The sequence below is a fragment of the Falco naumanni genome, chromosome 12 (genome assembly GCF_017639655.2).
Source record: "Falco naumanni isolate bFalNau1 chromosome 12, bFalNau1.pat, whole genome shotgun sequence".
Taxonomy (NCBI): Eukaryota; Metazoa; Chordata; class Aves; order Falconiformes; family Falconidae; genus Falco; species Falco naumanni.
In genome coordinates this window covers 19,332,311-19,355,925 of record NC_054065.1, presented here as the reverse complement: position 1 = coordinate 19,355,925, position 23,615 = coordinate 19,332,311, and positions in this window count along the sequence as shown.

Here is a 23,615-nt window from a genome sequence, read left to right as displayed (position 1 = left end):
GTGGAAACAGGGGTGAGATCTATTAGATGTAAACAGACTGAAGAAGACACCGGAGCACATGGTCTCATTTTTTATTTCCTGTTCCAGCTTCTCTTCAGCAGAGTTTTTTAGGCATCCTCATTTTATCTAAAATAGTGAGACGTCATGAATTTGCAGCTGGGTGCTTATAGATTGCAAAGTACCTGCCAGCAATCTTAGCTATTGTCCATGTAAAAAAAGATGACAACAGACTGCCATACCTGAAGATCTGCTTGGACAGGGGCTCCGAGACCATCAAGATAATTCTTTTGCATACCATTCTGCAGTGCCCCAGTGTTATTATTTGGAACAGGCACAAAATGCTTGAAATTTTTATATAAATTAATAGTCAGCACAGTACATAAACACATAGCGAAGAACCAGAATTTTTATACCAAAGGAACAAAATTCACCAGTCATGTCAATACACCTATTTATTTTGCGTGACAAGGTGGAGTAACTCCACTGAATTCAAAGACATTACATTTAAAACTCGGGATTCAAAAGCCTTATCCAAAGCCCAGTAAGCATCTTCAAATCTTTAGCTAGTGCTTCAGATGAGCAATCTGGATAGAATTTGGCTTCCAGCATATCATGAAATTTCCTGTCAAAGCCTAAGAATTATTTTCCTCAGAAAATTCCCCAGGCAGTTTTCTCTACTATCTCCATAAGCATGGAAAATGCAAGAGTGCTCCAATACACAAATAATCATGATGCAAGAGCACACACAAAAAAGCATACAGTCAAGAGAGTAAGCAAGTTTACAAGGCCAACATGTTTTTTCAGAGAAGTAATAGCCAAATGGGAGACAAAACAGCAGGGAACAAAGCAGATTGCACAGTCTGAAGAAAAACAGGTGGAGTAAAATTAAATTCAGTCCCAGTTCTGTCTGGTTCTGAATAGAATCATAAAATAGTTCAGGTTGAAAATGTTCTGTCACAAGGTGTAATTTATTTGGACAACGTGGTCTAGCCTTTGTATTTCCTCTTGCCTTCTTCTTGCTCTTGCTAGCAGCTATCTTCAGTTGGGAAAGCTATGGAATTTGAGTGTCAGGTATAGACTAGACCGTGTGGTGGGTTAAGAGATTTCCTGCTAAAGTGAGAATTCTGTTACGTTTTCCAGGAGGGAAAGTGCAAATTTCCTTGAACTGCCCTGACTCCAGGACGGAATCATAGAATCATTTAGGTTGGAAAAGACTTCTAAGATCATGGAGTCCAACCATTAACCCAAAGCTGCCAAGTCCGCCACTAAACCACGTCCCTATGTGCCACATCTGTGCACCTTCTAAATGCCTCCAGGCATGGTGACTCAACCACTTCCCTGGGCAGCCTGTTCCAATGCTTGACAACAGTTTTGGTGAAGAAAGTTTTCCTAATATCCAACCTAAACCTCCCCTGGTGCAACTTGAGGCCATTTCCTCCTGTCCTGTTGCTTGTTACATGGCAGAAGAGACCGACAGCTGCCTTGCTACAACCTGCTTTCAGGGAGCTGTGGAGAGCAGTAAGGTCTCCCCTGAGCCCCCTTTCCTCCAGGCTAAACACCCCCAGCTCCCTCAGCTGCTCCTCACAGGACTTGTTCTCCAGCCCCGTCCCCAGCCCCTGCCCGGCTCTGGACACGCTCCAGCCCCTCCATGTCTGTCTTGCAGTGAGGGGCCCAAAACTGAACCCAGCCCCAGCCTGCAGCTGCGTGGGGCTGGTGTGACCCAGGGGCAGGACCCGGCACTGAGCCGCGCTGAGCCTCATACGACCGGCCTGGGCCCATCGGCCCGGCCTGCCCAGACCCTCTGCAGAGCCTCCTGCCCTCAATCCCAGCTGTATCAGTAAGTTATCTTCCACACACTCTGGGAACATCTTAGACTGTTTTCTCTGTGCTGGAGAGGATTTCCAGCAGACAGCTGATAAGTTGAAGTCCCTCACAGTAACAAGCACTAGTGATATTGATAATATGGATGAAAACTCTAGGCAGAGCAGTACATTTTGTATTTGCTCTCAGGTTTGCCAAAAGGATGTTTGTTTTGTCCACATGTTAAGCTAGTCTTTATAATAATAGGTTACTAAAGGTCTTCATCTTCTAACAGTGCCTGAAACATAGACCTTTCCTATATTTTTTAGAATAGCTACATTTTTTGCCTTTCCCCTTCAAATACACAGCCTATAAATCTATGGAATAAACGTGTCTCAGCTACATTTTCCTGTCCAAATCCATACATGGAGACCAAACATAGCTTGCTATTCCTCTGATCCAACCGAAGGAACTCTTTGAAACACTGTGGGTTAAAAGCCACACTCATATTTATCCTGTGACACAAACTTCTATAGTAAAGCTTTAGCATCATTGCCTAAGCCTGATTGACATTTTTATTTACCAAATCACTAGGAAGACTTATATTTTCCAGTGTACTGCTTCCGCTGGAGCTGGACTTTTGGGCAATACACCAATAACCCATCAGGAAGTAAAAAAAAAAAAGGAGCACATATTATTTACGTATGTTAGCAGTCCTGTCACAAGTACAAGCAGTGATTTTATGGATATCAAGGGACCATAAACCACCACAAAAAATTCAAACATATCACGTAACCCGACATACTTAACCCCTACATTAGCCAGACCTTACAGCAACAAAGTGTTCTGTTCTGAAATGGTTGCCTTAGTATAAGTACAACTGAAAATACTGCAAGACAGATTAATGCAACATAGCATTTAAGCATCCCATCCTATTGACTTGCTTTACTTCCAACCACAGCAGAACACTCTAACTATTACCGGGGGCGGGGGGAAACATAACATCTGCAATGACATAACACTGTCATTGCAGAGATGTGCCAAGGCTCTGGAAGAGTTGAGAGGCAGCCTCAGGAAGTATTTGGCAGTCTCTTACTTTAGATTTATATCAGTGCTTTGAAAGTCCAGCTTGCAGGAATATGAGGCTAGCATCTATTTGGGAGTTCAGTACCTGGTAACACAAGAGAAAGCATGTAGATTTATGCAGCTTTAGTCTCAGTAAGTGACAGCTGAGGATGCTAAACACAGCCCAAAGAACTATAGCATACTTAAATATCTGCATAAAAACAATACCAGTTCTAGAAGATAATCACTATGACCAACTCAGTCTCAGCTCAAAGTTTTGAAGAATGACAACAGTGCCAGCCCATAGCTTTCCCCACCTTTCCTTTCATCTTGCCAAGCATATTTTCCCAGCTGCACTATCTTCTGCAGCTCCAGCTCCTTGCTGTGTCACCTGCAGTCAACACATTAAGCTTCTACCTCTGGCTGTCTCAATTCCTCTTTACAAATAATCTCTCCACTACTTCTAGTATCTCCTCACTCCCACCCTTGAAAGAATAACCTCTTACTTTCAAAGGCTATCTTTTCTATCCATCCACCCTAGTCTTCCTCGCAATATCCCTTTCCCTTTTTCCCCTCAAGATATCTGTTCTTCAGTTCTCTGCTGATAAAAGTGTGAGGGTCACCATGGCTGAGGAATGCAAACTTCCTCAGTCTGGAGAAGAGCTTACTTTGGAGGAGGCCAACAGCAGTTCCTCAGTGCCTGTGAGGAGGTTGCTGAGGGAATGGAGCAAGGTGATGCGCAGTGATGTGTGTTGGGATGATGAGAGACAACTTGCATAAATTAGAACAAGGAAAGTTTAGATTGGGTGCAAGGAGAAACTCTCCACCCCATGAGGACAGTGAAGTGGGTTGCCCAAAATGTCTGTGCAGTCTTTATGCACAGAGGGTTTGAACGTCTGTCTGGGTAAAGCCCTGAACAACCTCACCTGAATTCCCAACCATCCCCCCTCCCGAAGTCAAAATACACTGATCTTGAAAGTCATACTTGTAGTTGCTTCACAAAACAAGAACAGTGCAAGGAATCTTTAACCTCTTTAACCCCAAGCCCTCAAAAGCAGCATATTCATCAGTGGAAAAAAGTCATTATCTTTTATTAGGTACTATTGATGCACTAGGTGGGGTGTAGACTTTCTTCCTTGTTCAAAGTTCCTGATAGCTGTCAAAAAGCAAAGCTGTCACCTGGATAGACTTTGCAAGCCAGTGCCTTGCAACAAAGTCTTTTCAGACTGCCAGAACCATGTCATCAAAGACAGGCCACGTCCCTAAATCTTACGCCAAGCCAGGTGCCCATGGTGATAAAACATTCTCCCAAAGACAGTCTGACCTTGGCAGCTGCACAGGTGCGGTTATCAATCAAGGTTTACAAACACAAAGCCAGCCCAGCATCTACGTGCCAGACAGACAGAATGGATGCCCTGGTGTTTGGAAAGGCAGGTGCTGATTGCTTCACCCCCTAGCACCTGATGTTGGCCAGTCCAGAGCTGGAACTCTGGTTTGACAGAGGAACAGATGCACTAAAATAGGTGCCTGAAGTCCTAGCTGCTAAAGAACCAGCAAGATGACACTTTGTACAACTGAAGGAAGATCTAGAGAAGTGGATCAAGTTGCAATTAGAATTCAAATGCTGTAGTTAGTAAAAGATGTCATCCATTAAACATCCACCTTAATTTCTCCTTTAGAAGAAAAAAATGTATTCCTGAAGTATTGCTCAAGAATTTATACAGAATTCAAAGTATATTGTCTTTTACAGCTTCAGAAGAAGAAAAAAGTCCAGGGATCTAACAGCTCATTATTGACCTCATCTGTTTTAAGGCAAGTTTCCCATGGCATTAACTGGCCTAGGTGATTCCAAATTTTGTATTTAAAGATTTAAAGTGGACAGCTAGGCAGAGCAAAGAGGCAGGCTAAGTATCCTTTTTTTTTTTTTTTTTTTTTTTTTTAAGGCAATTAACCTGGAGAAGTCATTTAGCATTAGTTTTTTTCTTGTATACATGGGACATTCCCTTAAGAAAACAGGGACACTTCCTGGTAGACATTTTAATGGAAAAGCAACAATGAGCTCACACATCGTAAGACACCCAGGAATCTGCACAGAAAGGAGATAAAGTTTATGAATACATACTGCACAAAAACTTTCCAAACCATATTAACAAAATAAAACCGTAGGGCATCATGCTTCATTACTCCTAGGACTTCTAGGATTACACATTTGAATATAATCCCCCCTCAATGAAACAAGCAGAAACATGGTAAAGTCCTGATACTAAAATAAAGTATCCAAAGCATTTACAGGTGGTAAAAGCATGTCCATATAACTAATCAGAACAAAGGACAAGAGAAGTTTTAGTTGCCTGATGGCTTTTGAAAAGACAACTTATTTTGCGTTGGCAGAAAGCTAAGACAACACAAATTGAGGCATCACTAAAAAAAGCCAAGGTACAAGCAACATTTTTCATTTGCCCCACGTCAAAAAGAAAAATTTCAAGCAAAAATGTTAAGTTTTGATAGAGAGTTCTACAAATATTTCAGGAGTAATTAATATAATAAATACAGACCTGCCTTTTGATATTGCCAAATTTGCTTTTGCTATTGAAAAGCAATCAAAGCAACATTTTCAGGGGCCAACATTTCTCTATAATCCCGAAGCATATCTTTAAAGTATACTCTGTGCTTAGGCACATGTGTTTCAAGATTTCAAGGTCAGTTTTAATAGTATTTTTAAGACACTTCCATGGGGTTCTTGCCATGCCAGATACAACAGTGAAATTATTCCAGTCTCCTGTTTTACTGACAGATTTCATGTGCCTCAGTTTTCCTAAGTGCATTTCCCAGATTTGCAGGCAGAAAGTTTCACAGAGTCAGGAACAGGAGTTAACTCTCCTGGCTTCCTCTCAGTGACTTAATGAAGAGGCCATCCTGTCTCTACTGCACATGTACATTGTGTAATTCCTTTGGGGACCGAGGGGAGAGGAGATGTGCGTGCATACACACACCTATACATATCCAAGTGAACTACTCTATACGATAATACAGACCATTTTTCTATAGGGCCCCTGCCAAAAATAAATGATTAGCAGAAGATGTACGTTGGTATGTGTTCAGCCCAAATATTCACATCAAAACACTGCACATCTCACTGGGCTTTGGAGCCATTGGATTGAGGGGTAGTGAGAATAGCACCAGGATTCAAACCATAGCGTTTACAGAACAAAACTTTATCCATCCACAAATGCTCCATTTAATGTCTCACCTGTCTGCATAATGGTCAGGTATACTAAAATAAAAATCAATTTACAAACCAAAAATAGGACCTATACTGTCTTAAAGCATTCACTGCAGATAGCTCATCTAGCTCTCATTGCAACCAGACTTCACCAAGATAACTGGCTCAGTATTTTACTACTAAGGGTTTGTAGGTCCTTAAAAACCAAATAGGAACCTAGAAGGCCTACCTATGGAGGTTAGTCATCCAATGAGATATTCAACTTGCATCACTACACACTAAAACCCTTAACAAATCTGCTTCTTCATTTACTTATAGACTGAATTGTAAAAGGAGGCTAATTAAACTTATCTAAATCACATGGGTGCTGTGGGGATTTATTAATGGTTAGAGCAGGTGCTTTGAACATGTGCTGTAAAGCTGTTATTTGAGTTCTAAGTATTCAGCAGATCTAGGTTTGCTCAGAAATTCTTGAGTTCTCAAGGAACCTGATCTGAGTTTCAACAGTAAGAAAACTTGAAACCAGTTGAGATTTGCCTGGTCTCATGTTTCGCTGAGCATTTAGCTTAACTGATAATGGTCCCTTCTAATATATGTTCTATTTCCTCGAGGTTTTTTTGTTTACTTTCTAATGGCTGGACAACATAAACATGTGACACTGCTTTTGCAAGAGAAGTGTGCCCCTAGCAAGTTGTTCTTAGTATCTTGCACGTTCATGTTTCACACATTGTGAGTCCAGCTAGTTCAGAGATTTTTGATATTTAAAACATAGCTTCATTAGAAGGCATCTTAGCTTTCAGCCACTGTGTTGAGAAAAAAAGCGTACAGAAATATATACCTTGTTGTCTGAAACAGCATAACGCACTCAATTTTTATCACTATCAGTGCAGAGCTTTTCACATCCTTATTTTATCTGCCTTCTATAAAGGACTTTCACCCCGAAGAGTCTTGTGGAACATGGGGAAACTTTCCAGAGCTTACAGAATTGAACTTAGCTCTGAACACCCAAAGCCAGCAGCAGATTCCCATTGAGTCACCACTTTAGGCTTTTGTCACTCAGCTCCCTGCAAACAACTACATACCCACAGTGTTACAGGTGCATTTCTGACTGTCCTGTTACACATTTTGTAGCCTGCCTCCCCCATCTAAATCTAACTCTGAGCACTCACAGTAGCTAAGCAAACTCTAAAGCACAGAAAGGGACCTTGTCTCAAAGGCATCCATCTAAATATCTCACAGAGCACTACCCAAATATTCAGCAATGCATATGTATTAATTAACAAACAATTCAGTCAATGCTACATGTCTCTCTCTAAATCACCCTTGTGTACCACAATCTGGGGAAAAAAAAAAAAGAAGTCAGTGGTAAAAATATGCGGTTTACTTTAGCAATAACATCCAATGTAATGCTAGAAATCTTGGCATATCCAAAACCCCCTGAAGTCCAGAAAAATCAGTAAGGATCCCTTTTTCCTTATCAAGTAATTTTGCCCCTCTCCTTCTCAGGTTTGGCTCAGGAGATCACATCCATATCTGGTATCTTACAGAACCTGCGTATGAGTGACTTAATATCCAAATAAACTCTAAACATCATATATCATTTTGAAGCATCAAGTACAAACACATGCCAAGATTTTTATTCCATATACCTAGTAGTTTTGCTAATATTTTTTCACCAGTTATAAATATCCAAGATATGAGGCAAAAAAAAGATACAACACTCTGCACAGTAATTAAGAATGAGCAAACTTCCATAAAAAAAAACCCTGATACTTAACGAATCACACAAGTAGCTTTGTCACCTCTTTTCCTCTACAGGGTGCCATTACTCAAGTTATGCTTTCTTGACCAAGCCTTCTCCTGCTAGGAGGAGCCATAAAACCTCAGCCTCACAGTATACTTCCAGTCAAACATACCTTTCTTCCTCCAAAGCTTAATTCCTACCATCAGTTTTGTAGCAAGTATTTCTTCATTTCTTTCTTTATACTGTCAGGTCTCCTCACAGGTCTCCTTCCTGAAAACTTGACCCAGGTGATGATGATTTCTTCTCTTCTTTATATGACCTTCCCCTGAGTGTTTTTATTCCCTACAGCTGTGTTCCTTCTTGCACCTTTTTGTCTGCCTTCTATTTTTCCCTGCCTTGTGTGTTGTTTTTCTTGGCCCCACCCAGTCAGGAGAATTTGTCTGTACACAGAATTTATTCTTTTTCCTTAGATATTTATTTGCTTGGGTGAGTTATTCCTCCTCTCACCTCTAACATTACTAAAGTCCCTGAAGACATTAAAAAGTGCTGATGAAAAAGTTAACAGGAATGACCTGATTAGTACTTCTTCCAAAACAAGGTTGATGTAAAGTGGTTGTTGACATCTGCCATCGAATAGAGGGAAAACTCAACTGCCTCTGAAACAGCTGAAAAGAATGAGGAAATATTAAGGATTATTAATTAAAAAGAGCTTTGAACTGCTGCAGCTTAGCTATTGCTTTGCAGTGCATTAGCCTTCACTGCAATGCCAGCAGTATTTTTGAAGGGGTGTGCAGACATAAAGGAAAATACTCTTTATAAACTAGGGTGCTTTGCTTCTAGACCCCTACTAAAGTTAAGGGCTTAACCTGAGATATTTTGAAGTTGCCAAGTTCTCCACTAAGTTAGATAATTCACTTCTAAAAAGAATCCCTACCCTTTTTGGTTTGTCAGTTTGGGGTAACTGAAGCAGAAAAATTATATCTGCTGGCCACTTTAAAATCTTTATTTGAGAATGAACTGAGATGAGAAATGTCCATCTTGGCTCCCTAATCCTGCAGCCTCCAAAAAACTGAAGTCTTGACTTAGAGCTCCCTAAGAACCACACCAGCTGTAGTTGAAATGATTCATAGATTTTCCAACCATTAAGATAATTCAATCTGTTAGAGTAACACAACACTTAAAGTCTTACATGGTAGTTTATGCAGCACAATGAATCGCAAACCATGCTGTAATTTTACTACTTCCAGAACAAAACCTAATTAAGTGACTAAAACTGAAGGAAATGAATTGAAGTTGTAAGGCACACGCACATAGAATTGTCTTTAAACAGAATGTCCCTTACCAATGGCTGAATTCCAGCACAAGGGTTCCTTAAAGAGTATTTTTAAAAGTCATCTGACTGTATTATCATCTCTTCCTAATCTCAGATTCTAGCGTACAAGCAGTCAGGCTGCAGAAGGACGAACAGTTTAAGTTTATGCACTCCCCAGAGTGTGTAATCTTGGTAGGGCAGCTGCGTTGCTGTAAGCAGACTGCTCTATTTTATATCACAGATTGCTCCTGATCTATGCAAGTCCTGTCACAGGAAAAAAAATAGTCAAGCAAGAGAGGAAGAATGTAGAGCTTTCAGCAGAGGGAGGTATTGACACAGCATATAACTCTAGGGGAGGGGATCCGAGACAGACTATTTCAGTGCTTGGATACAGTTGGAGGGAATGTATCCCTCCTCCAGCAGATTTTTCGTTTTGTTTGTATTTGTCTGTGGTTTAGGGTTTTTTTTATAAAAAAGGGAATTGCCTGCTCTTGAACAGCTTCTCTGATGTTGTTTTCCTGTTTGCAGATGTTGAGTTGCATTCTGTTGTCGACGGAAAAAAAAATAAATGAGAGGGTGGGAGGAAAGGAAGTAGAGACATAAATTTAAAGAGAGAAGGCTCTGGTCACCAAAAATAGCCACGGCAGATAGTGTAACTAAAACCTGCCTAGTGCCTACGCTGTCAGCGCAGAGCACGGGGCAAAGTTACATAATATTTTCCACATTTATTTCAAGCAGGGCAGCCTGCCAGCTTGATAGATTTCTAGAAAGGGTGGGAGAGAGAGAGTGGTTTGATTCACAGACTGCTGTATTTACAGCTCACCCCATGGCCACTGCCTTCCCCTCTTTGGGCGTTCACCTTTACAGTTTGCCAGACAGCAGTGTGAGCATAACCCTGATATAGAAAGTAAGTCACTCTTCAGAGTGTTTAAAGCACTACAGCTGCACAAGTTAGCTTTGGTTTGCTTGGTTTGAGGGTGCTAACATGCACTGATTTGCTGAATGCTCAGTCATTGTCAAAGCCCAGAAATTAGCAGTAAGAAAAGCGTCGCATCAAGAAGATGGGGAGAGAGGGGCTTCAGCTTCTTACCCTTCACTGCCCTCACCTTCAGCAACAACCTCCAAATGTGGAGACTTTAGAAAGAAAAGGTTTCTGCAAAACTGTTGAAACAAATATTAATACATGATTGGTTAAGGTTAGAAGTAGGTGTGAAATCTCCAAAACAGACCTGAAGGCAGGGCTGCTCTGATCAAGTGCCTGGATGAAACCAGCTACCTAGTTTCCTGTGAGGAATTGCTAGGAAAAGTATAATTACATGAAAAATATTTCTCAAGAACAGTCATACAAATGACTAAATGAACAGTTCTGTGTTATGTCTGACAGCACAATCCATAAAGCAAAGCATTGGCCTACATATTTCCTGCATTTACTCTATATTTTCTTTACATGTGGCAGGTTCTCCGCTGGGACTTCTCAAATACCTCATTAAGATTTTACTATTGCTGGCAAGCAATAACGTTGCAGCTTCCCATCAAAGATGGGAAAAATTACTAGAAAAATTACAAACAAAAAAGTCTGTTTCCTACATCCAACTTCCACAAAGATAAAAAGGTGGTAAAAGAAAGAGAAAAAATAGAACACTGATATCACTGTAATAAATCCAGTATGCTGTCCATAAACCAGACTACAGAAAACAGAGGTTAAGACTATCCTTCCCTCTCCTATCGATAACGTATGCACAGCACCATACATGACTCTGTAGGGATATTTCAATAGGACTGAATGGACAAATGAGCTGGGCCAATTCTCACCAAACTGAAATGCACCTACACAGCATAAAAGTTGCTAATACATTTGTGTAGAATATTAGTGCCAGTATCATTAAATCAAACTATTTCTCCAAAGCAAGTTGCTCTGACCACGGTTTTTAAACAAAGAAAACAAAAGGATGCCAGCTAAATGCCAACACGTCATAATTTTAACCTGCAAAGAAGAGACGTTCCCAGACCAGCATGGAGATGAAACAAAAACACAGTTCATGAAACAATGCAATGATGTCAAGTGAGGTGTAATATTTCCTCTTACTAGTAACATTGTGTGCTTTGAAATTAATGCCTTTGAGCCTGAAATCCTCCAAAACAAACTCTTTCCTTTCAATGTTGGTCTCATCAATAGTTTACAACCAGAGTTTTCTGGCTTTGGTTATAATGACCTCCCCAAAAAGTGAAGGGGTAGAAGATCTTTAAAGATTATTTTTGTTTCTTATGACCATGCTTAAAAGGAATCCCTCCATTTCTTTTCTATCTCGGATGACATTTTATCATTTCCACATTTTTTCCAGTCCAAACTTGAAGAGTCTGCACACTGGCAAAATCTATAAATTTACCCAGAGATAACTTGCCACAGCACTCTCCAAACTAGACAGCTGCAACAAGGTCTTTTTACCATCTCATACCAACATACTCTTCATGCCAGTCCCTCTGCTGCCTTCTCCTTGTCCCTCCTCACCCAGGATGCACTCTCTGTTTCTACTTCCTCCTCCCCCTTCCTTGGCTGCTCCCTCTTCCTTAGCTGTCCAACCTGTCACAGAATCAGCCACAGCTGCACCTTATCCACATCAGCCAACCTGCCACCCCTGAAGCCAGTCCACAGCTGTATATTATCAATGCTAATTAACCTGCCTTCATTCCTCTACAGTAACTCAGTATCCTCTGCTTTCCCCCTGAAAAGGAGATTAATTTTAATAAATAAAAAATAAATAGTATTGAATTTACAGGATCAATTATAAGAGTAAAAAAAGACATAACAGTATTTCAAAAAGGGCAACCTATTCACAAACTGATAAAGCAGAATAAATCATCTCTAACAAAATAAGCAATGAAATTATGTAGCACCATCCAACTGTAACAGTTTTTTTTCCACAATGTTGTATTGCCATTCATTGAGTTTTCTGAATATTTACAGATTGAATAAGAGTGGCAAGAAGGGAAAATAGAAGTGAAGGCAAAGGTTGGGGGTGGGGGGGCGGAAGAATGTAAAATCGGAAAAAATGGCAAAATGGAAATTGGGATGTTTGAGGAGAGCTGAGTCAGATCCCAAAGAACAGAGAGTGAATAGGACAATAGGCTGGGACACAAAGATGCTGGTTTGATTCCAGACTTAGCCACAAACTCTGCAGCAACGCTGTATGAGTCTCAACAAGCTAGTGGTGAAAGAGGACCAAAACCTGCTACCTCAGGGAAGAACTAGTTATGACTATGAGGCACAAAGTGCGTGTATGACCAGTGTGCTATGAGGTATGCCGGGGACATACCCCATTTGGCTCCAAACAGTAGCTGAGGGGCAATGCGTAGTATCTGCACAGTTCCACACCAAACTCAGCCAGCTCTTCTCAGCACTAGTGCTACCACCCCAATACGAAATTACTACCAGACAGGAATATGCACTGGAATTTCAGTGCAAAGTTTGGGGTCACTATGCTGTAGCTTCCTAAATACCCACAGCAAGGTTTGCCAAAGCTCAGTTTCTGTACTTCTGTTGCAGAACCACACCAAATCATGATTCCCTTTCTAGGACTTGAGCTAATTATCTGCTTGTGATATACTCTACCATGTAGAAGTAAAGCTATATAATGAACCATTCATTCACAGAGTTTGTCCTAGTTTCAGGTGGGATATAGTTAATTTTCATCTTAGTAGTGGTCCGGTCCTGTGTTTTGGATTTGGTGTAAGAACAATATTGATAGCACACTGATGTTTTCAGTCGTTCCTAGGTAATGTTTATACTAAGTCAAGGAATTTTCAATTTCTCAGGCCCTGCCAGGGAGAGGGCTGGAGAGGCACAAGAAATTGGGAGGGGACACAGCCAGGACAGCTGACCTGAACTGGCCAAAGGGATATTCCATACCATATGACATCATGCTGAGTATATAAGATGAGGGGAAAAACAAGGAGGGTGGGACATTAGGCATTATGACATTTGTCTTCCCAAGTAACTGCTACATGTGATGGGGTCCTGCTTTCCTGAAGATGGCTGAACACCTGCCTGCCAATGGGAAGTAGTGAATGAATTCCTAGTTTTGCTTTGCTTGCGTGTGCAGCTTTTGCTTTACCTATTAAAATGTCTTTATCTCAACCCACAAGTTTTCTCATTTTTACTCTCCTCCATCCCACTGTGGGGGGTGGGGATTGAATGAGCGGCTGCATGGGACTTAGTCATGGCCAGGGTCAAACCACGACAAGAGTATAAAAGTAGAATATACTCTGCATTATCTCTCAAAGGGAGAAGAATTTATTCACTCCAGTTCCTAAGGCACTAGTAAATATGTTGCACATTGTAAATGCACAGGTTCTCTTGCTTTTGGCAGTAACTAAACAAAATTATTTAAAATGTAATTTACCTTCTGCTATTCTAGTCCTTTAGAGTTCATATTCCTCAGTTTTCGCAAAGCAAATTCAAAAACTGTAGCTAGACAGCAAGACGCAGAAGGGCATGGCAGTTCCCAGAGGAGGGCATGCCCTTTCACCACATCCTGACCTTGTTCTCAGGTAGGACCAGCCCCAGCACTGCTTCCCTCACCCATCGTATGCTTCCGACCTGGTTGTCCTCAGAAGGCAGGTGTATGGTGAGAGCTGTGGTGGTGTCAGACTGGCCCTGGACTGGGCATAAGGAACCAGGACCAACTGAGCTGCAGGCAGCATGCTTTGCTACTGCCTCTTTCACTGCCACGTTCTTAATGCTGTGATGTTCGGTACAGCACTGGGTTTTGACATGGCTGGGTAATATCATCTGCGTTTACTACAGTTATTAATGTGGGGCTTTCTATTTTAACTACAGAAACATTCTGTTAGCCCAACAAGTGATTACAAACTTTAATTAAATTTGAAACAAGGGAACTACTTAAAAGTTCACAGGCAGTCTCTCTCTTTTGATTGAGAATGAATGTGGATCTTCCTAATGGTGTGAGAAAAACTCTTAAAGATATTCCTCTCTATTGAAGCTGGCTTTCCACTATGTATTTATTTTTATTACAAGCTAATATTGCTAGACTAAATATTATTATTTATACAGTGCTATAGATGTGTAGGAGACTTCAAAAACTCTAAAGCAGAGTAGCCCCCAAAGCTTTTAATTTATTGACATAGTGTTGTAACGTAACAAGGACCCTGAATTTTCACTGAAACTACTGTGTAATAGTAGTTCTCATCACCTTAGAACAAGTGAAGGATATGCATACTCACTTAAATGCACTGTTATATTGCTATAGGAAGCACTTTCATCTAGGCCAGCCAATAGAATAGTTCACAAAGCAATATGAAAAGTTGTAACTCAGGGGGCAATAGGGGGGTTTTGACAGCTGGGGCAGTTTTGCCTTAGACATAACTAAGATGCCAGTAGCTTTGTTACCTCCATGTTTAGCAATGGGCTGTTAGCATGGCTCTACCACTACAGAGGAGGTTGTGGAGATCTCTGCCATACAATCACAACACAAAACTCTTCAAAACTGGAGTGCTTAACATCTCTAATGCACAGCTATAATGAACTGACAAAGTAGTATCTGACCAAGATCATTAAGAGTGGTGTTGTCCAGGTAAGACAAGTTCTATTAACAATGACACCATACAACTCTATTTCCACCAGGATTCCACCAGAAGAAGAAAGCAGAAAAAATGTCTTTTCTGAAACAATAATGATATGACCTGTGAAGACACATAACTCATAATCAAGTTACTCCTGCAGCATTATCATAAACAAACTGTATGTTCCGAAGGACTGCAGAAAACTGCCTTTGACAGGGTGCCTCTGTGGTCTTAAATTCCTAAGCAAATGTGCTTTCACATCTACCTCTGCTAAGGGTTACAGGGGTAAAGGGAGAAAGGTGGCTTATAAAGCAATGTGAAAGTTGGATGCCTCATGACACTGGAGTTCGGTGTAAGCTGATCCTCTTTGCAACTGGTCATAGCACACTGTTACAGCAGTTCAGGACAAGGCAATGACTGGCCTTTATGTGGTTTCACAGCATTACCAGATTAGCAGGAGTTACAGAGCTTTCCGATGCCCGGTCCCATTTATGTACAGGCCCTGTGCCTCTCTTCTGCTGGAAATAAAGGAACAGATCTTCTCCCAAAGGGTGTGGAGGCACTGGCACCATCTCACAGAGCAGTTCAGACACCCTATGGAAAAGATGTCATGTATATGTAGCTCTTCAATACACGTAGAGTATTTCAAGAAAGGGATATAGCAACCACAAAACGTAACTCCATTCTGTCCTTAATCAGGCACAGTCTCGCCTCAGCCTGACTTAAAATCTTACATGTTTTCTTTAGTTGGGGTCCTTTGTACAGAATGCAGTGATATGCCAAAAAAACAGAAGAGACAAATGTGGTAGGGAAAACAACTGATAATGTCATAGAAGTATGTGTAAGTTAAGACATAAATCTCACTTCAGCTTTGCACCTTCCCACTAAGTATAAGCCAGTTACACTCCCTTCTCCTGGCACAAGCTGAAGGATTTTGTACATTCGAAGTATATCAAATTACTTTTTCAGCTATAATCAATTTTCATTTTCTCTTTGACAGTCACAAAATTCCATCTAGAGAAAACACTTTAAAAATCTACTTATATATACTTTGCTTCTCTATAATAATTTCAAAAGACTGTCTTTAATGACTTACCATTTGTTTGCATTGTGCAATCAATGTATAGATAGAAATTCTGCTAGTACGTGATGAAATGCAAAGGAAAATAGAAAACTTTCACTGAAAAGAAAAATTATCAAGTGATATCTTAATTATAGCAACACCTACATCTGGGTATTTGGGGTATAAACTGATCTAACTTAGAGTCCAGAACTGGGGTTTCTGCAGAAATGTGGCTAGATTCCTTTTGTGTCAAAGACAAAAACATTTTTCCAATGTGTCAGAAGATCAGAAAGTTGCAATTAGCTTTTTTCACTCAGTTGTTCTATTACACATTTGAGATTTAAAAGGCACATATGGCCACACAGATTTAGTGGGTACAAATTAAACACAGATATTAGATTCTCCTAGCGCTCACAGTTTGCGAATTAATTCAGCCTCACTAGGAAAAGAGCTTTGCAACAAACCAACATAACCACCAAAACTGAAACAAGATTGAAACCCACAACATCCAGAGGATGTTACATCCAGCATTAGAAGATATCAGAAGAAAGTACTGAAGAAACAGTTCCCCCTCTCTGCAACTTAGGAGTGTCTACTGCCTAGACCAATACAACCTCATGCACCTGAGGAGGTCTTCTGATAGCACAGTTCATCAGCAGGTTCAGTTGGCAGCAATAACTGTATGGCAGCAATCACTCCTGGGCAGCATCCTGAAATAAATAAAAGTACAGAACCCAACCAGACTCATTCCTCTTCTTGGTTCTGCAAAATTTTTACAACGCTGTAGGGCCACTTTTTTTGTGGTTCTTCCCACTTAGAGGTTCTCAGATTCCCTAGGAACATGAAAGCACAATTGCATTTTATGAGAGGAAGAGAAAAAGAAACCAAACCAGCCAGGAAAAGAGAGGCAAAAACTACCCATACATGTATATTCCAAAAATAATGTGCAAAACCCGGCAAGTGTAGAAGTAAGTAAGCAGGACAGTTCTGGTCAAAACTCTTATTTACAATGCAGTTTTCACCACCTAAACAACCTAAACTAACTCTGCTTGGATTCAGTGGAAGGTGACCCTTTTCCAGACTGCTCCATCTACAGAAAGCTGTCACAAAACGTTCCCTCTGGATTTACAGCCACTTGTACAAAATGAGCTCTGTGATCTTCTGCCTCTGGGGACTCTGTGAAGTGAGCATCACACCACAGTCCCATGTACCCCAAGGCTGAATTATAAAATCACCTTTGTTAAAACTGTTTTTTACAATTTGCCAAAGATGTACATTTCACAGATGAGGAACCCAGAGCAAAACTGGATTTTTGGTACTGTCCATTCATTTGTAGCAGCTGAGTTCCATTCCTAAATCAAAACCTAAACACATTCCCAGCACAGTGCATTCACTCAACAGAACATCCTGCTAAAAACAGTAAAAAAGCATGGGTAGGCACATCTACAATTCCTGAGATAACACTGTTCACACCTTCTCTTTTTCCACAAAGGCAACAGAAACAACCACCCTGCTTCTGGGTTACAAAACATTACCTATTGTCTGATCATGGAGGTTATGATTTTCTAAATTGTACAGAGAAAAAAACATAAATTGCCTAATTATTTAAACCCCCATCATTTGTAAGTACTGCAGACAGTAGAGAGTAAAATCCTGCAGAAGGCACAACTCCTGAATGGAATGCAAACAAGAAAGAAAAGCAGTAATTACATATATGTTAGAGAATCATCAATGCCTGCACCAGGGCATCTGAGAACTATTTCATGGTTCAGTGGATCATACTTCTAAGGAAATGGTCATTACTTATTGAACATCTGAACAAAATAAATGTACTTTTGTTTTGTATGCACCAAATTCAGAGGCAGCAATGAAGCAATGACAGAGGCTTACTGTGCAGCGTGCAGCAAGTGTGCCACAGAGATCAAACCTCAGGTGATACTGGAACATGTTGTGCTCTTCAGCCTCTCGTCACCTGCTGCTATTGGCTGGCTCTAGGTATCAGATGGAAATATCACACCACAGCTCACCCAAAACTGCACCCACTCTTTCACGGCAACAGACATTTATGACTTGCAGTTTGCGTCATTTATGCCCCCTAACAACAAGAGCCTGCAAATCTGCCTGCATTTGCAAAGTAACCGAACTGCCTTATCTAGAAGTGCATGCTTTCTTGTGGCTCTTATAAGAAAATCATTATTCTGGCATCTTTTTTTTAAAAAAGGTGCTTGATTTCATGGTGATGATATTCTTTTGAGAGACATTAGGATAGCGCTATCCTCAGTGTAGATGGCAGTTTAATAGGCTGAGAAAATTTGAACAGTTTGATTTGCCAATATTTGCTAAAGTATTGGAAAAATAAAACAGAAATCTGTAATTTCATTCCAAGTCTAGACATCTTTAGGCCCTACGTTGCACAGGTTCTTCAGCACATTTTCTTTTCAAGCTTTTGCCTTTTTGCTCTCATTTGCATTCCCAAGAGACACCAGTTCAAAGCTTTCCTCCACCTGAAAGGAGATGGAATCCTTCTTTTCTGGGACAAATTATACTTTATAAGTGTAATTTGTAAAGCCCGGCTTTATAGAAACAACATAAATAAGGTAAGTCCTCCGTAACTTGACTCCTGCAACACTCACCTGCTAGACAGAGAACCTGTTCTCTAGTTTCTATATTGATAGGATTTCTGTTCACTGTGGCAGGGACTGGGACCTAGATCTTGCTTCTGCCTCCTGTTCTGCAATATTCATCAAGATGAAGTTGCTAGATGAATAAAAAGGCAGACACAGCATGCAGATATCACCTCCAATAATAGTTTCAGGGTCACTTTTACACAGCATTCATAGGGAAGGATGCTTCTGAGAAGTGGAGCTATGAGCTAATTACTGTCTCTACACACCAGATTTTCAGTTACATGGGAAGCTACTACAGAAAATTTTACATTTATTATCAGAATTACTGAGATCCAGACTCTTTAAAAATCTGCCTATAGTAATAGGAGCCGATTACTTTAAATGCACTCATAAATTCTTCTTGATGCCCACAGTTTCATGGGAGATAAAGGCAGATACCTGATTGTGGGGAAGAGGCATGAGCTGAATTGTTTTGTTCCAAATAGCTTAGGCATGTCATTCAGTTGCTAACCAGCTTTCGTACAGCATCTTTTCATGTACTCTGCACACATCACATAAATAAGGATCATGCAGTGTTAGAAATGCTTTGAGTTCTAAAAAATAAAATATCAAAGCAGTACAGACCCAATTACTACCATAGATTCAACTACAAACTGCATTTCCAATGGAAAGCAATATAATATGTTTCAAAACCTTAAATATTTCTTTTATAACAGCTTTACATACAGAACAGTATTTTTAGTACGCTTGATTTACTGAAATATTTTGTGTCACTGTTCCCATTAAAAATTACTTCAATTTCCCTTTTCACTGGTAAAATATGCTATCTTTCCTAATCCTTCAGATTTATAAGATAACAGCCTTATTTCTACTACTGGTCCAGATGTTCCTCCAGGCACAGGAATTCAGTAAAGCAGACAGATTCAGAAAAAAATGGGTGCTGCTGAAGGCCATACCAAGTTTGCAATGTTAGAAAGAGCCCCAAAGGACACCGTTGCGAGCAGTGTGCTGGACAGGCATTCAAAGCTGCAAAATATGTTGTCATATCACTGGATGACAGAGGCAGGATACATGCAGTGACACCCAAACCATTCTGGATGCAAGCTATTTCCAATACTAGTGGGAACTGCAGACAGCGATCTTGCTGGTGAGTGAAGCTCCAGTGAGGTTTGTGCATGTTTTGCCTCAGAGCACCAGCAGATCACAGCCCCTACCACCTTCTGGAAGGCTTTGACTGACCAGCTGCCACAGCCGTGGCTCAGCTTTGTCCTGCCATTGTCCCCCACTTCTCTGTGGAGAGCACTGAAAGACTCAGGGGTGGAGAGCAGAGCTTTGGCTCGTCAGCTGTTCAGGGAGAGCCAGCCCTGCAGTAACATACTCAGTCATTCCCAAACTTGGATAAGTCTTTCCCTTCTTTCCGTTGTGCAAGAATGGAAAATGAGGCAGGTTCATTGCACCTTTGCCTTCCCACCCAGTGGCCTCACACACTGCTGAGCACACTTATTAAATGCCTCTGCACTGTGTGTTGTGGAGTGATCCATTCATTTACAGTATAGACTAAAGCTATAAATACACAATGCCATAAAAGGCCTTTCTCCTGGAAAGCAAACTTATTTTGAAGATGATGTGGCTGATAGAAGTTTAGCAATTTAATCTGCAACTCTAAGCAGACCACTGTTTGTTAAATATACAGAACAGCGAGGTGGCAGTCCTTTAGAAGATGCCAAGAATTACCTTTGATAAATGAAGAACAAAAATAAGACACAATTTTACATCTTTTTACCCAAGACATATGTCTGTCTAAAACCCAGTAGTCTAAAAGTACTCAATAAATTCAATAGGTAAGGTTGTGATCTGCAGTAGGCAACACCTTGCAGCTCTTTGTAGTTTGCTTCTAGACATTTATATATCCCTAACAGCTTCATGTAACATTCTCCATGAAACAGCTTTCTGCAGCTCTTTGGTAAGAAATATGAAGAAAAAAAATGGGATGGGGATGGTGTGTAAGACTAATAAGTTTATCATCCCTCTTGTAAATTCATTCCTTAATTCACTTTTGCACTTTGAAACTGAACTTGTAGTGTTCGTATAACCCTGTGAGGTGCTAAATATTTCCAATGAAATAGTTGGTATTGTAGCGGGCATAGCTTCAGGTGTTCAGTAATTATCATGATACAAATTTTCCCCCATCACTCCCATGCAGATTCATATTTAGGATAATGGGTCACTAACTAAAGGGTTTTGTTTCTGATATATAGCTATTTTTTATTTTCTTTAACACAGGTATTTAAAGTATTCATCTTCTACCATGCAATTTGAATGCCTAACAGTAGTTCAGTAGGAAAATTGGATAGCATACAACTTTTGTTCTCTCCCTTAAAGTAAAAAAGGTGCATGTATTCAGATACCCTGCCTGGAGGTCTGGGAGGACATCGCTCAGCCTGTATGTGCTGCTAGGAGGCAGGTTGTTGGGTTGTTAAAGAACTCAAAGTGGAAACAGCTTGTCTGCCACTGAGACTGGAAGTGTCAAAGCAAGCAGTCCCTGTGGATGTCTATTCAGGAGCTTTGGAGTGATCTCCAGGAAACCTCTGTTTCACCCTCCACAAAGTGAAACTCACAGTATCTGAGGGGTTGAACTGCAACTGCAGTTGTCACCCCAGAACTTCAGTCTTCCAGATACTGAGCTCTAGCCATTGCAGAAAAGCTGCAGACAGGCAGACAGACCCCCAGCTGCCTTGCTGGAATTGCTTGCCCAGCAGTGGATAAGTTCAATCTTCGGTAGTGTGGCTGAAACACAAACTAACTTATAGGGTATCTGCATCTATTTCTCTTTCTCTCATGCTGCGGCAAAAGTTGCCAAGTGCTCAGGATTTATATGCAAATAGCCCTGGCTGCTCTCCAGTTGCAGAGGAGAAGCTACAGGAGTAAGGTCTGCATAACTGGAGCTCATTGCCCCTTTTATCAAACACAATTCAGGCATGCTGATGGTTAGATACACATCAGACTTTCAAACTGTGGTTTATATAGCTGCTAAAACTCACTAAAACAGCACACACAAATTTCCTTCTCTTCTCTCAAATCAAGAGCCCCTGACAAGAATCAGTGCTAATCCTGGGTTGCGAGATGGTTTTTATCCGTCCCGGAGACAGTTTATACTGCAGTCCAGCACTGTGTAAGCCTCAGAGACCTCTTATGTAATGTATCTCTTTCACAGTGTGGTGTGTATTTCGCTTAGGCTTGCAGGGTGCATGGAAAACCCTGTCAGACTGCGACCCACAGGAGATACTGAAGCAAGAAATGTGGACTATAGATTTTCCTTAGGGAAAAAAGCTGCATGCCAAGAGATGGAAGATGGTGTGTTCCACATTTGTATACATACCTCTGTGACACCACTATAGTATCTACCTCAAACAGTCTACCTCCTTTATGTCCTATGATACAAAAACTGCTAGACATCCTCTAATAAAAAATGGTTTGCCTTTTACCACAATGCAAAATACAGCATAGAATCAGAGCTGATCAAGCCCAGAGCACAGTTACAAAATCTAGAATTTGGAAAGATTTATTTCTGTGTGCCCAGAGCTATCGCCACAGTGAATTAGCCTCTAGACCAAGTATAAATAAGGATAAGTGTATATGGAAATCTATTTGGTTTCTTGCTACTGGAGCTATGCTCCACCAGCATCACTTTCTTCTTCCAGCAGTCTGGAGACAGAACACACTTGTCACCTGAAAACAGTTCCTGCATATTTTCCAGAGGCCACCATTGGTTACAACCTTGGAAAAGAAATTCTGACAGCAGAAACCTCTCAGGATCATTAATAGAGCCCATGCAAAGGTAGCAACTGCATGCTGCTAATTTAGGAGTAGTTATATTCACTTGTACCAATTAGCATAGATGTAGGGAGGGAATGGGAGAGAATCTCCAGAGCGGCTGAGTTTGGACATAGCAGTGAATACAGAGCCTTCAGTGCTGACTCACTTTTTCCATTTTTAAAATAAAAATGTTAGCAAAGATATTTTTAAGTGGTTACTGTGCTTTTCTGCTGCAAGCAAAGCCTTTTCATAAGTTTTAACTATCCTCACCCCCTCAACAGTAAAATGCTTTAGTAATCACTGTTATTTCATTAAATCCTTTTAGCCATAAAGCCCAAGATAGTTTTAAATGGAGCAGTCCTGAGTCCCTAACTTATTGGTTTCTAAAGGAAAACAATTGTCCAGAGAAAGCGTAGGAGCCTGGGAGCCAGGATCACTTGGCTGTACCCTTCATGTTTCTGCTGACATGCTGTATTATGGAAAAATGAAACAGTCCTGGTTGTGAAATTAGGGTCTGAGCTGCACAAGCAGATTTCTGTGCTCACTGAAGTTGACAGAGGCTCAGAATTTCAGCAATACAGATCAAGATTCTTCAAATACAACAGTTTTACCTATGCTACATACCGCACTTCCTAGCATCAATAACAGAAGCAGTGAGACAAATCACACTTAAAATTCATTCTAGGAAAAAGAAAAAATAAATACTCCAGCACTTCCAAAAGAAGGATAAGCACATGACAAGATAACGTCATCAGAAATGGGCTGGTGAGCTGTGGAGTACTCTCCAGCTAAACTAAAAGGATTTCAGCAGCAGTACCTGGAAAGTCACAGGTCAAACCCTCAGGAACATAGCAAACCTGAAGATTAAGCAGCAATGAACCGCAGCCGTGATGTACAGTCTCAGACAAAGTGGAACGTAGAGAGTGCAGGAGAGGTTGAGTGGCATCTTTTTTTGACAGTTGGGGCAAAAAGCACTTTTTCACATGCTCCATCACTCACAACTGGTGCCTAATTAGGCAGCTAAAGAAGGCTCAGATTTTTTAAAGTGTTCAGTACCCAAAAGCTTACAGCCAGACACTAAATGCTCTGTCTTTTGTAAAAGGTACACTAAAAGATTTTGAAAGTTTGTCACATATTCTAGGATAAAAGTGGGAGAAAAATTATTTTGAAAACTGCTTTTTAGTTATGTGGTTGTGGCTCAGAATTAGCATTTTCCCTTGAAAGTACAAAGCAACAGCCTTAAAAAGAGAAGTAAAAAAAAAAAAAAAAAAGCTCAACTTGGGAAGTCCCCACTTGGAAATCCCCATGTTTTTATGTTCCATGATAAAAATTTTGGTTAAATTCTCTTCTATACACTTTTTAATTAGTATCAAGAAGTCTCACAG